The sequence below is a fragment of the Ursus americanus genome, chromosome 12 (genome assembly GCF_024610735.1).
Source record: "Ursus americanus isolate L20-20 chromosome 12, mUrsAme1.1.p, whole genome shotgun sequence".
NCBI classification, from domain to species: Eukaryota; Metazoa; Chordata; class Mammalia; order Carnivora; family Ursidae; genus Ursus; species Ursus americanus.
The window spans coordinates 42,130,583-42,144,516 of record NC_142138.1 but is presented as its reverse complement, the minus strand read 5'-3'; the positions used below and the strand labels follow the sequence as shown (position 1 = coordinate 42,144,516).

The following is a 13,934-nucleotide window of genomic DNA, read 5'->3' as shown; positions in this document are numbered from 1 at the left end:
CTGGAGGGGCAGGAATCTTTGGAAGACTTCTCTAAGAACAAAAGAGCTGGAGGGCACCACTTCCTTTCCCCAGCCCCAGCCTAGATACACGGACATCTGCAGCAACCAGTCCAGCAAGAGCATTCTCCACCTAACTTGCTAACAGCACCCCCACCCCAAGTGTTTCCCTGTGGACCCCCCCCTCCAGCCTGGTGCTGACCACTCTCCAAAGCAGCTCCAGGTCTCCTCCCACAGTAGACCAGTGCAAACCTTTCTAATACCAGGCACCCCACCACCATGTTCTCCTGTGGACCTGCCCTTCCAACAAGCTCTCAGTAGGAGTCCATCCAAGGCAATGCCACAAGCATGGTAGTGTTCAAGCATCCCCAACAGGGGTCAGCATCACCCCTAAAATGACTCCTACCCTGGGGAAAGAGGAAGAAAACCACATATGCCAGTATGACAGTCCCAACAGTGGACTGGAGACAGACATCTGGTCTGACTGCAGGCCCCAGCCACCAATGAAAGCTTTTTAGGGGATGACAGGAGGAGAGCACCCTGCAGTTCAGTGCTACCACAACTCTGACAAATAGCTGGTCTAACCCAACTCAAGCCCAAGGTGGCCTAGACTAACCCACTAACAACACAGGTACCAAATCCTGCCCACAACAGGCAAAGAGAGCCATTGCAGATAAGTGGACTGAAGGCAAATGTCACTTAGCCATAACTATAGGCCTCATACAATGCACATAGGAGACACCCCTGAAATGCCAGTTTCTGGTGATCAAGGGACATTGCACAGCAGAACACAATAGACCTCTTCTTCATAAGGCTAGTACTTTCAAGAGCAGGAGATGTAGCTGACCTTTCTAATACCAAAGAGACACAGAGAGTTACACAACATGATAAGACAGAGGAATATGTCCAAATGAAAGAACAGGATGAAATCACAGTGAGAGAGAGAAATGAAACAAACATAAGTAATATGCCTGATAGAGAGTTTAAGGTAATGATCATAAAGATACTCATTGGACTTGAGAAAGAGTGCAGGACCTCCGTGGGACCCTCAACAAAGACATAGAAAACATTAAAAAGAACCAATGAGAGAAGAAGAACTCAGTAATTGAAATTAAAAATACACTAGAGGGATAGGTGCCTGGGTGGCTCAGTTGGTTAAGCATCTGCCTTCCACTCAGGTCATGATCCTGGGGTCCTGGGATTGAGCCCTGCATCAGGCTCCTTGCTCAGCAGGAAGCCTACTTCTCCCTCTCCCTACCGCTCCACGTGCATGTGCTTTCTCTCTTGCTATCTCTCTCTCTCTGTCCAGTGAATGAATAAAATCTTTAAATATATATATTAGAGGGAATAAATAAAATAGAGGAAGAAGAATGGATCAGCAACCTGGAAGACAGAGTAATGGAAAATAAGATGAATAAGAGAGAGAAAAAAGACTAATAAAAATGAAAAAAGACTTAGGGAACTTGGTGACACCATCAAGTGTAATAATATTTGCATTATAAGGATTCCTGAAGGAAAACAGAAAAAAGAGGGCAGAAAATATATTTGAAGAAATGGTAGCTGAAATCCAGATCCAGGAGGCATAGAAAGCCCCCAGTAAAATCAACCAAGAGAGATCCACACCAAGACATATAGTAATTATAATGGCAAAAAGTAGTGATAAAGAAAGAATTTTAAAAGCAACAAAACAGTTACATGTAAGAGAAAGGCCATAAGGCTACTAGCTGATTTTTCAGCAGAAATTTTGCAGGCCAGAAGATAGTAGCATGATATATTCAAAGTGATGAAAGGAAAAACAAAACAAAACAAAACAAAACCTGTAACCAAGAATATCCAGCAAGGTTATCATTCAGAATAGGAGCGATAGTTTCCCAGACAAAAAAAAGTTAAAGAAATTCATCACCACTAAATAAGCCTTATAAGGGATGTTAAAGGGGATCTTTGAGTAGACAGGAAAGACCATAGGCAGAAGAAAAGTAGGAAGTACAAAAGCTTCAGTATATCTATAAAAATCAGTCAACTATTCACAAAATAAAAGGATGTAAAGTAGGATACCATCTACCTAAAATGTTGGGGAGAAAGGAGTAAAAATTGAAAGAATGGAAAAGCACTTATCATGCAAATAGATGTCAAAAGAAAGTCGGGGTAGCTATACATATACTGGACTAAATAGACTTTAAAACAAAGACTATAACAAGAGACAAAGAAGGAAACTATATAATCATTAGGGGGACAATACAACAAGAAGATACAATAATTGTAAATATTCATGCACCCAACATGGAAGCACCCAATACATAAAACAGTTAATAACAACATAAGAGAAATAATTGACAGTAATACAATAATAGTAGGGGACTTAACACCCCATTTACATCAATGAATAGATCATCCAAATAGAAAATCAACAAGGACACAATGGCTTCGAATGACACATTGTACCAGAAGAATCTAATGGATATATTCAGAGTATTCCTTTCTAAAACAGCAGAATACACATTCTTTTCAAGTGCATGTGAAATATTCTCCAGCATAGATAACATGTTAGGCCACAAAACAAGTCTCAACATATTCAAATGCATTTTTTCCAATCACAACGCTATGAAACTAGAAATCAACCACAAGAAGAAAATCTGGAAGGAACACAATTACACAGAGGTTAAATAATATGCTACTACACAATGAATGGGTCAACCAAGAAATCAGAGAGAAAATACATGGAGACAAATGGAAATGAAAACACAACAGTTCAAAAATCTTTGGGATGCAGCTAAAGCTGTTCTAAGAGGGAATTTTCTAGCAATACAGACCTGCCTCAAGAAGCAAGAAAAATCTCAATAAACAACCCAATCTTACACATAAAGGAGCTAGAAAAAGAAGAATGAACAAAACCCAAAACCAGTAGAAGGAAGGAAATAATAAAAACTAGAGCAGAAATAAAAGAAATAGAAACCAAAGAACTCCACAATAGAACAGATCAATGAAGCCAGGAGCTGTTTTTTTTCAAAAGATCAACAAAATTGATAAACCTCTAGCCAGGCACATCAAAAAGAGAGAGAGGATTCAAAATCAGAAATGAAAGAGGAGAAAGAACAACTGACACCACAGAAATACAAAGGATTGTAAGAGAATCTTGTGAAAAATTATATGCCAACAAATTAGAAGAAATCAGTAAATTCCTAGAAACATATAACCTCCCAAAACTAAATCAGGAAGAAACAGAAAATCTGAACAGACTGAAAACCAACAATGAAATTGAATCAATAATTAAAAAAAGCACAATAAACAAAAGTCCAGGACCAGATGGCTTCACAGGTGAATTATACCAAAACACATGAAGAAGAATTCTACCAAACACATGAATACCTATTTTCCTCAAACTTACAAGAGGAAGGAAAACTTCCAGATTCATTCTATGAAGTCAGCATAACCCAGATATCAAAACCACTAAAAAAAAAAGAAAAGAAAATCACAGGCCAATGTCTCTGATGAACATAGACACAAAAAGCCTCAGAAGAATATTAGCAAACCCAGTCCAACAATACATTAAAAAACCATTCACCATAATGAAGTGGTATTTATTCTTGAAATTTATTCAAGGGTGTTTCAATATTTGCAAATCAATGTAATATATAAACAAGAGAAAGGATAAAAACCATATGATCATTTCAATAGATGCAGAAAATGCATTTGACAAAGTACACACAACATCCATTCATGATAAAAACCCTTACCAAGTTGACTTAGAGGGAACATACCTCAGTATAAGAAAGGCCACATATGAAAAACCCCTGGCTAACATCATACTCAATGGTAAAACAAAAAACAAAAAACAAACAAAAAAACCTGAGAGATTTTCCCCTAAGGTCAGGAAAAAGACAAGGATGTCCAGTCTCACCACTTTTATTCAGCATAGTACCGGAAGTGCTAGCCACAGCAGTCAGACAAGAGGAAGGAATAAAAGGCATCCAAATTAGCAAGGAAGAAGAAAAATTTTCACTATTTGCAGATCAATAGAAGTCCTCAAGACTCCACCAAAAAACTACTGGAACTGGTAATTGAGTTCAGTAAGGTCACAGGATGCAAAGTCAATATACAGAAATCCATTTGAACAGACAACTGCACTTCTCCAAAGATACACGGTTTGCAAATGAGCCCATGAAAAGATGCTCAATATCAGGATTCACTAGAGAAATGTATACTATTACCTTGGTATTTTAAGCTACATCTATGAGGACGACTAAAAAGACTGACCATACCAAGTTCTGGTGAGGAATGTGGAGGAACTGTAACCTTCATGCATTGCTAATAGGAATATAAAATAGTGCAGCCATTTTGGAAAGCAGTTAAGCAGTTTCTTAAAAAGTTACGTAGACCTACCATATGATGCATCCATTATGCTCCTAGATATGTACTCAAGAGAAATAAAATCCTATGTCCACAAAAATCTTATACACAAATGTACATAGTAGCTTCATTTGCAACCATCAAAAAACCGTACACAACCCAAATGTCTATCAACAGGTGAACGGACAAATGATATTATAGTCATATAATGAGTCCTACCCAGTTGTAAAAAGGAATGAACTACTGATACACACAACATGTATGAATCTCCACACAATTATACTGAGTAAAAGAATCCAGGGAAAAAAAGAATGCATTCTGTATGATCCCATTTTTAAAAAATTCTGGAAAATACAAACTAATTCAAAGTGACAGAAAGCAGGTCAGTTGTTGCTTGAGGGACCAGGGCAGAATGAGGGGGGAGCAGGAGGGAGGAAGTACAAGGGAAACAAGTAAACATTTGGAAGTGATTAATGTGTTCATTATCTTGATTCCAGTGATGGTTTCACAGGTATATACATATGTCAAAACATCAAATTATGCACTTTTAATATGTGAAGTTGTGTATCAATTATAACTCAGTAAAGCTGTTAAAATAATTTAAATGGTGGGAAGAGAGCAGTGATAAATCAGGCTAAGTGATTACTATTAATAACCTCTGGGACCTGAAATAAGATTAGAAACGAACCATTTTGTTGCTCATGTCAATTGGTGCTGTTTCAGTCCTAACATTTTAAAAAATAGTAATCAAGGGCTGGGGCTGTCCTCTGATTCTACTGCTATCTGAACATTGGACATCTAGTACTTTGTAACAGTAAAGTTTTAAAGACTGGGGGCGCCTGGGTGGCTCAGTTGGTTAAGCATCTGCCTTTAGCTCAGGTCATAATCTCAGGGTCCTGGGATTGAGCCCCGTGTTGGGCCCTCTGGTCAGAGGGGAGTCTGCTTCTCCCTCTCACTCTCCCTTTATGCTCTCCCTCTCTTTCTCATTCAAATAAAATAAAAAAAGTTCTGAAGACTCTATGTTTGTTGTGCTGATCAAATAAGTTATCTAGAGGCCTTCCACCTCTTCTCTCTCAGGCTGGGTGTTCTCAGCCAGGTACAAAAGAATAAATGTGAGACTATCCTTACCTGGGACACTCGAGGAAAGCTAAAATGTTCTCAAATGTTTTCAGAGTCTCAAAGTCTAGTTAAGCTCTGAAAATAACCAAGGTTGTGCTGGAGCATTAAAGCAAGCTATCTGACATATGGTAACGCCGCTACGGATTGTTCTTGACTGCTGGCCTCATGAACACGCTCTAAATGGGAGCACGAGGTTTCTCTTAGAACGGCCTCCTACTCTTCGTGGCTCTCTCTGCCGTTAAACATAGTCAGAGGGTTGGTTTGCCAGAGAGCAATCCACTGTGTCCCCAAAGTCCAGGGACCTAGAACAAGCTCTCCAAGTGGCCCCCAACACTCTGGCATTCCAACAGTCAGACTTTTTCTCCTCCTGTCTTCCACTTCAGACTTTCATATTGTCAACGTTTGCAGTGAGCAAAGGTTTGCGAAGCTAGTTTTCTGGGAGGCTGCATCCATGGTCTAGCCCCTTGCTTTGGCACCTAGTGCTGTGTTCTCAGCCTCTATCCCTGGGTCTTTAGCTGACGCTGAATCAGAAAGCATTCCTATTAATATTCTCTTAGAGAATTACAGATTGTTGACATTTTATAGCAGGAAACAACCAAGAAGATCATGTAATTCAGGTGGAAAACAGGTTTTACCTCTCACTCTAAATTCAGATGGTTGGTAGTGACTGCCCAGAATGAGAATGAGTAATGAGGCTCAGGATCAAGTTCAAGAACCCTGTCCGAGAACCTTGGCTGAGGCTGGCCACGGCTGAGGGACAGGGTAGTGATAGCTGTATGCTGGGTGTCTGCCACGTTCCAGTCATTTTCAGGATGAGGAGTACATAGAAGAGGACAATTAGAGGTTTCTGCCACACATTCGATGGCTGTGATTATGTGCAAAATAAGGCTTACACCTTTTGAAAGATCAAGACTATGAAATTCGGCTCTGGTGTGCAGGCACAACCTTATCTTGTGCTACCTTCCTGGCCCTCTATATATTTTGAGATTAGAGACAATGGACCACTTGTCTTTTCTTAAACTGACAATGAGCTTCTATCTCTCTGTGATTTTGCTGAACATTCTTAGAGGCTGTTCCCTCCACTTAGAGTAGTCTGCTCCCCAAATCCTCCTACTAAAATGCCAGGTGTTTCATGAACCTCCCCTGCCCCAAGCCTCACAGCTTCCTCCCTTCTCTCTCCCCCTCGATCATGCTTCTGCTATGGCACAAACTCATCTGCCAGCTCCTCCGGGGAGAGATGTTCATGTGTTTGCAATGCCCTCTGTGACAGAGATGGCCACATCTCTCCCCATACCACTTCTCTGCTTCCTCTTTAATGGTAAAATTCCCACTCTTTAGCTTACTATGTTAGTGCTAGAATAAAAAGATATCCACGTCTCTCCTTTAGCTAGGTGTGGCCACATGACTGAGTTCTGCCCATGTGACAGAAGCAGATGCCCCATAGGCAACCTCTAAGAACTACCCTTAGAGGGAAGGCTTATGCTCTTTTTCTTGCCTTCCTCTTCCCCTCCCTCTGGAATGCAGTTGTGGCACTAGAGGTGTAAGCAGACGTCTGAGACCACAAGAAGGAAACCATGTGTTGATGATAGTGGAGTAACTTGATAGAGTCACAAGTCGAGGCCTGAACTGGTTACCTCCTGACTTTGTTTACCTAAGGGAAAATAAACTTAGTCTCCTGCTCAAGCCATGACTTTGAGGTAAATGGGACTATTACACTTCTCCCTCCTCCCCACTGCACCCCACTCCACACACTAGGCCATAAGCTCTTTGAAGAAGTATATTCCAGCAGGTATTTGCAAACCCCAAAATCTACAACAACCAGGCAGCTAGCATTAATGTGTGAATGGTTGGGGCCTGGGAAGGACCAAGCAGCAATGAGCGTCAGGGCAAATGGGAGTCTCTACAAACAAAACACAATACTGTCTGATGTCTTACACTTGTTCGGTGGACTACTAGCTTTTCTGGAAAGACTTTTTTTCCCTTGATATGATATTTCCTTTTTTGAACATCCGCACCACTATATTTTAATGGTATTTTAACCTCTCCCTACCCTTTATTATGTTGGCTTAAAAGCTCACCTCATACTCTTAACTATTTTTTCAACTCTTTGAGGTCAAGGGTCACTTTTTATGGATCTTTGTGTCCTCCGGAGTGCCTCAGGTGCTGGTCGGCATTGCTAGATTGCTTCTGCGCTGACAGAGGTAAGGAATGGCTCAAAAAACATGCTCAAAAAAATGACTTCAAATCCATATTCATTTTTCAGCCTGGCCCTAAGTTGGGTCTAAGCACCACAGGGGGTAAGACTTTCTCTAATTTACTCCCAGTGGCCGACAAACATCAAGTGTGTGGACAGTCGTCTTGGGAATCGGATGCTGCAGCCGCGGGGCTGAGGCACAGGGCTGACGGGTGAGCTCACTCAGGAGGGGCTTCGGTGCCAGCTTCGTCCTCCAGAAACCCTGCTTGTTTCTTCTAGTTGTTAAACTAAGTAAAAACCCACCTGCTCAGCCTGAGCAACTGTTTTCAATCAATAATTAAGTAACTTTAAGGTCCCGATCTATACAAACTTATCAATATTTTCACTGAAAAGGAATCAATATAGACAGAGGGAAGCATCCAAATAAACCCTTTTAATGGCTGTGTTTGGGCTGTGAGAAGTAAATGAATTGATTAAATGAGTGGCCAATATTGGCCTGCCAATGCAATTCTTTCTTCAGTTTCGTAAACATTTCCAACAACCCAGTTTAATGCTCTCCCTTGGTGCTATGTTACTTTGATAAAGTTCTACTCTAAATGTTCTACTCAAGAAGGGGCATTTGCTTATATTAAATGTAAGAGAGTTTCTGAGTTAATAATTATTGACAACTAAGGTGCTGTGTTAGTTCTTTACACAAATCATTTAATACTGACAGAGCCCTGTGAGAACCATATTATCATTATTTCCCTTTTTACAGATAATGGGACAAAGGCTTTTAGAAAAATGAAATACAGCTTATCCCCAAACAACATGGGTTTGAATGTCGCTGGTCCACTTACATGTGGATTCTTTTGATAGATACAGTACAATACTGTAAATGTATTTTTCTAATGTTTTTTAAATAACATTTTGTTTTCTCTGGCTTTATTGTAAGAATACAGTATATAACATAGAAAATATGTGTTCATCAACTGTATGTTATAGGTAAGGGCTCCCCAGTCAACAGTAGGCTCTCTAGTGAAGTCCCTGGAGGTCAAAATTTACATGCAGATTTTTGACTGCATGGGAGGTGAGTGCCCATAACTCCCGAGTTGTTCAGGGATCAACTGTAAATACTTGTCCCCAAATCATAATAGCTAGTAAGAGTTAGAGCCATTGCTTTCACCTTGTTCAAGTATCCCCTGCCCTACTCGGCCTCCTGCCCCACCACATCGCATGCTACCACCATCCAGTCTACCCTTCTGGCCACTGCAAGGGTCAGCTCTGACACAGAGTGCAATGATGGGGTTGGGGCTCATGGGGGTGTGGCCATAATATAAGTAACCCTTTTAGACTCCATTCACTTCTTCCCACTTGGGCCAACTTTTGCCATCCTTCAGAACCGTCCTAGAGATTTGTCCTCAGAATCCACAGTAGCCACCAGCTCTGCAAACTCCGTGAGTTGGTGTTAAAATCCCAGCTCTGTGACTTACTGGTCGTAAAATCTTGGGCAAATGATTTCCTCTCTCTGAGCCTTAGTTTATGTGTTTTGACACTGGGGATAATATTAGGTGTGTTGTAAGGATTAAATCAGATTATTCAGGTAGAGCGTGGTGTGGTACATATTAGTTAGCATTCGTCTTCTGAGAGTAAATTCTATTCTGCAAGTTACTTAGAAATAAATCTGATGAGGAAAAGAGGATGATCTAGCTTAGGGTGGAGTCAAAAACTAAGTGTGGCTCTAAATCTAGCTTAGGGTGGAGTCAAAAACTAAGTGTGGCTCTAAAACCCTCCTGTTGGTCTGTGTGCTTGCCCGCTGGCTGTGAAGATTCTGGAGTGAGTTTCCAGACATCCTGAAGCATTGCCACAAACTCAGCCTACGTTTACTGCCTCCCAGTATGACCATTTCAAAGGCAAATACACATGTGAATATTTAATTTGGGGGACTTTTTAAAAAATCACATCTCATAAGCAATAAAACAGATGAATCTCACAGACAAAACATTGAGTGAAAAAGCCAGAAAAATATGAGTATATGCTGAAAACTAACCTATGAATGACAGAAATCAGGATAGTGGTTACTCCTGGGGAAGTGGTACTGAGTGGAAAAGGGTAGGAGGGAAACTTCCAGGGTGCCTACAATATTCCGCATCTTGAATTAGGCGGGGGTCAGGAGCACGTACACACATGTGAAACCGCATCGAGCTGGACACGTAAGATTAGGCATTTCACCGTATTTTTGCCATGCCTTAAAAAAATTTTCTTAAGTCATACTTTGTGTTTTTCATCCCACTGAGTGGCTGTCTCTCCATCTCTCCACTCCCACCACAACTCCTGACACTGAGCAGGACTCACAGAAAGAAGCCCGTGGAAAACACTGTTTGCAACGGAACCCTGAGTGTGGACCCTGCAATATAGGCGGTTTACCTAGTCTCCTAGTTTCTAAACCAGTGCCAACCTTCACATTCGGAACTTATTTGTAGATGAGATCTTATACTTGCAAAAAAGAAGTGAAAATTCTTTATTAAGCCCCAATTTCAAGATCTTTCAGGGGATGTGTGTGTGTGTGTGTGTGCACATCTGTGCACATGGCCACACGAACTGGCCCTCCTTTTGTACTTAGGAAGAAGCTTTTCCTAAACGCGTATGCTCTCAGCATTTACTAATTAGAACATACGTATGAAAGGAAGGGTCTGCATCTTTAACACTTAACTAACGAAAAATGAGAGACCACAGCTTTGGAAGGGCCCTTAGCAGCACAGGTCACTCAGCTCATCTTCCCAGCCTGTCAGAAATCCTTTCAGCACCATCCCTGACTGAGGGCTGTCGTATTACAATGAAGTGTAATTAAGACACCCAGAGAGTTTCTGTCCTGTTGGCCACTGGGTCATTTGAGGATGTGAGAGGCTGAAGGGTGGGCACGGCCGAGAAAAGAGAAGAGCTGACAAATAGCTTTTATGTGTAATCAATATGGAACAATTCAACAGCAATAAGAATTGCGACATCTCCCCTTGGGCTCTCCGCCTGGTCTTCTAAAGCAAGCCACATTAAGTTTAGAGCAATTCAGTGCTTGGATTGTGGGAAATAGGCATGTCAGAGAAATGCAAAAGTTGCACTGGCATTTTAGGTCCGCTCTGCCCTTCAGCGGCAATGGAGATCGTGCCTCCCATTACATTCACCCCTGTCACCCGGGATGCTTTCAGCGGCCCTCAGCTGTCGGGAGTCGCTGCCCATGCCTGCTTTCTCTGTAAATATTTTTTTTCAAAGGTTTACTTTTTTGAAAGAACGAATACGCATCCTCCTCCATAAAGGTTGAAACCCCCCCTTTCCATCTCTCTCTGCCCTTCTTGGAATTGCCTCTCCCCTGCGGAGCACAGCTGAGAAGCGCTCACTTATGCTCTGCAGAAAAGGATTTCCATGTGACAGAATAGAAAATCTCCAACTACAAAAGTGACCTGAAAATTGCACAAAGCACTTACTAGCTGCTGATGGGTCCCAGTCATGAATAATTATTGATCTGAGGAGTCTGAAAGTTGGGTAATTAATGCTGGGAAGGGAGCAAAAGACACATTTTTAGAAGAAAGATTATTTCTGTGTCTCCGATCTATTCCGTCACATTTTAAGTACTTGCCACTGTACCTTTCTTTTCAAGAGAAAACAACCTAGTTAATATTTATATAGCAAAAGGTAACAACTGATAATATGCATCAGTTTTAAGCAAATCTCATACTTTGTCCCTGTTACAAAGCCAGCTAGAGCAGTCATGAGAAAATAAAAAGCTAACTAAATCTCTACAGAGAGATATCAGAGAGTTGAAGTGTATGTTAAAGTAGAGGGGCCCTTCCCCCAAATTACATGTGAAGTATTTGCCTGGAATGCTTTATCACCCTCCAAAATATTTAATGCAATATTCAGGGCCAAGCACTGAAAACATTATCAGCTATTAATTCTGTATCTGGTGATGAATATAATCAGAAAAAACCCAAACAATCATTGTAATACAGGACAAAGAAGGAAAAGCAGCATTTCCCAGGTACCTACTAGGAAGGAGGCATCATGCCAGGATTAGAGTAATATCCACCTTTGAAGATGTTGTAAGGATTATATAATGGGCACAAAGAGCATAGCACAACCCCAGGCACTTAGCAGAAATTTAATGAATTGTAGCTATTTATATCAGGTTGTACGTATATATACACACACAGACACACACATCCTCATCCACATATGTGTGTACATGTATGTGTGTATACTTTTTTTTTCTTAAGGCTGCAACAACTCTGCTATTTAAAGGTTCTCAGCCAATATAGTAATTAGTATTCAGGAAGATAGAAGGGGAAAAGCAAAGGTCTCCCAAGGCCAGCCAGCATCAACATTTGTGGAAAATTCTTCAATACCTTTCTCTTTCTGTACACATGCATGCACGTGTGCACGCACACGCAAGTTTATATACGTTGCCTCATTTTGCTTATGCATTTTGCAATCTGCTTCTTGAATTCAACAACATGTCCTGGTGCCTGCAAGGAAGATACTATGATTTCATTTCGGGGAGAGTTAGAAAATCCAGGGCTCAGAGAGCTGTGTACATTGTCCCAAGGTCAGTCATTTTGCTACTAAAGGGAGCAGAGCTAAAACCCGCAACTTCATTTGTCTAATCCAAACCCAAGCTCTTTCCACACAAAGAGGAAACATATAGTTATGCCTAGTAATTGCAAATTTCCCTTAAGAAAAATTCAATTGTACACAAATTTACTTCTATAAACCTTTTTAGCAACTTGGTTCCAGTAGACATGAATGGCAAGCCAGCCCTGTTGGGAGTAATTTTAAAAAGAGAGAGCTGGGGTTTGGGAATAGAAAGGGAGGTAAAGCAGATGGCAAAGAAAAAGGAGGAGATTTTGCACTGCAGCCTTGGGAAAGATAAGGGGAGATGAAGGGAAATCAGTCCAGCCTTAGAACTGCACCTCTCTCTGAGGAGGGAGGAGGAGGGCCAGGCGGCAGCAGCAGCTGAGCCTAGGAAAGTGAGCATGCGCGGACCTAAGCAATCTAATCCCAAGGCCATTCTGGTAGGGAGGAGTGCTGACTACCTCCTCAGCAGAGTACCTTGAGCCTTTTCCATCCCTTTCTGTCTCCAGCAGCCGAGTTCCTCTGACTCCATTGCACAGAATGGAGGTGACAGCAGAAAAAAGGGCTCCCAGCCACAAAATGAGAAAGGTGTGGAACATTTGGGTGGAGGATGAGAAAGACACACAAATATGCTTGCAGGCACACGCTACCTTTAACAAAGCAAAACAAATTGACAGCTGTCCTCATGAAATGGTGGGAAGAAAGATCCTGCAAAGTTGCAATCAAACTAAATATGGTAAAGGGGAAAAAAGGGGCCATGCGTTATTACTAATTTTGGGGGAGATCTCGGATTGACTATCATTTATATTAATGAACTTAAATAAGTTCATTAATTGAATGAACATTGTTGCTTAAACTATATTATCCTTACAGTCTTTGTTAATGACTACTGCTAATTGCAAATGAGCTTCTGCTGTATATTAGAATGAGCTGGATCAGATCTCTAACTGGTGAGCCCAGCCATTAGTCTGCAGAGCGGGCTACATAGGTATGCATCCCGTGCAGCTGCACTGTGCTTGGTTTAATGCCCTGCTGTCACCTTACTGAAATTCCTAGTGATTCTGTCTTTGATCTTGTGTTTTGTGAGTCCAGTCCGGTGGCACTACGGAGCACGAGCATGCGCAATCGCAATGCTCAAGCGGCACGTTCTCCCTTCCATGTCGCGACTACGTGATGCCCCAGGAGCCCAGAACTCCAGGGGACCCACGGTGTTTGAGAGTTCAGTGAGACTCCAAGTGAGTACGAGGTAAGTGTGTTCAACCCATGATTGAGTTGAACCAAAAGTTGTTTTCAAACGCAGAGAGAAGGCAATGGCATTTTAAGAGGCACACATGACCAACAAACCCTATCATTTCCTTTCTTCCTTCCCTGAATTAGCCAACCACTTGTGCTGAAAGTGGTGTCATAGAAGGAAAGGGAAGAGTGGCAACCCATAATTCCCTTTCCTTTCAGTCTTTCTTTGCTCATCAATAAACCAAAGGTAGAAAATATTGGTAGAAGGAACCCACATCACAAAGTGGGGAAAAAAAGTGAATCTTGTGCAGTTTCCACTGCTCCAGTAAGAACAAAATATATATGCATGTAAGAGCTACAAAATACAAATTGATAATTTTAGTTATTCTGCAAACATGTTAAATGTTATTTTTGCCTTTAAATTGAGAACCGCACAATATAA

General features: G+C 41.3%; 1 long non-coding RNA gene across 1 annotated transcript in view; it reads right to left on the bottom strand.

Moving 5' to 3' along the window:
• Positions 1 to 13,934, bottom strand: part of LOC123795225 (uncharacterized) — a 186,939-nt gene that overhangs the window by 52,114 nt on the left and 120,891 nt on the right. The window lies entirely within an intron of this gene.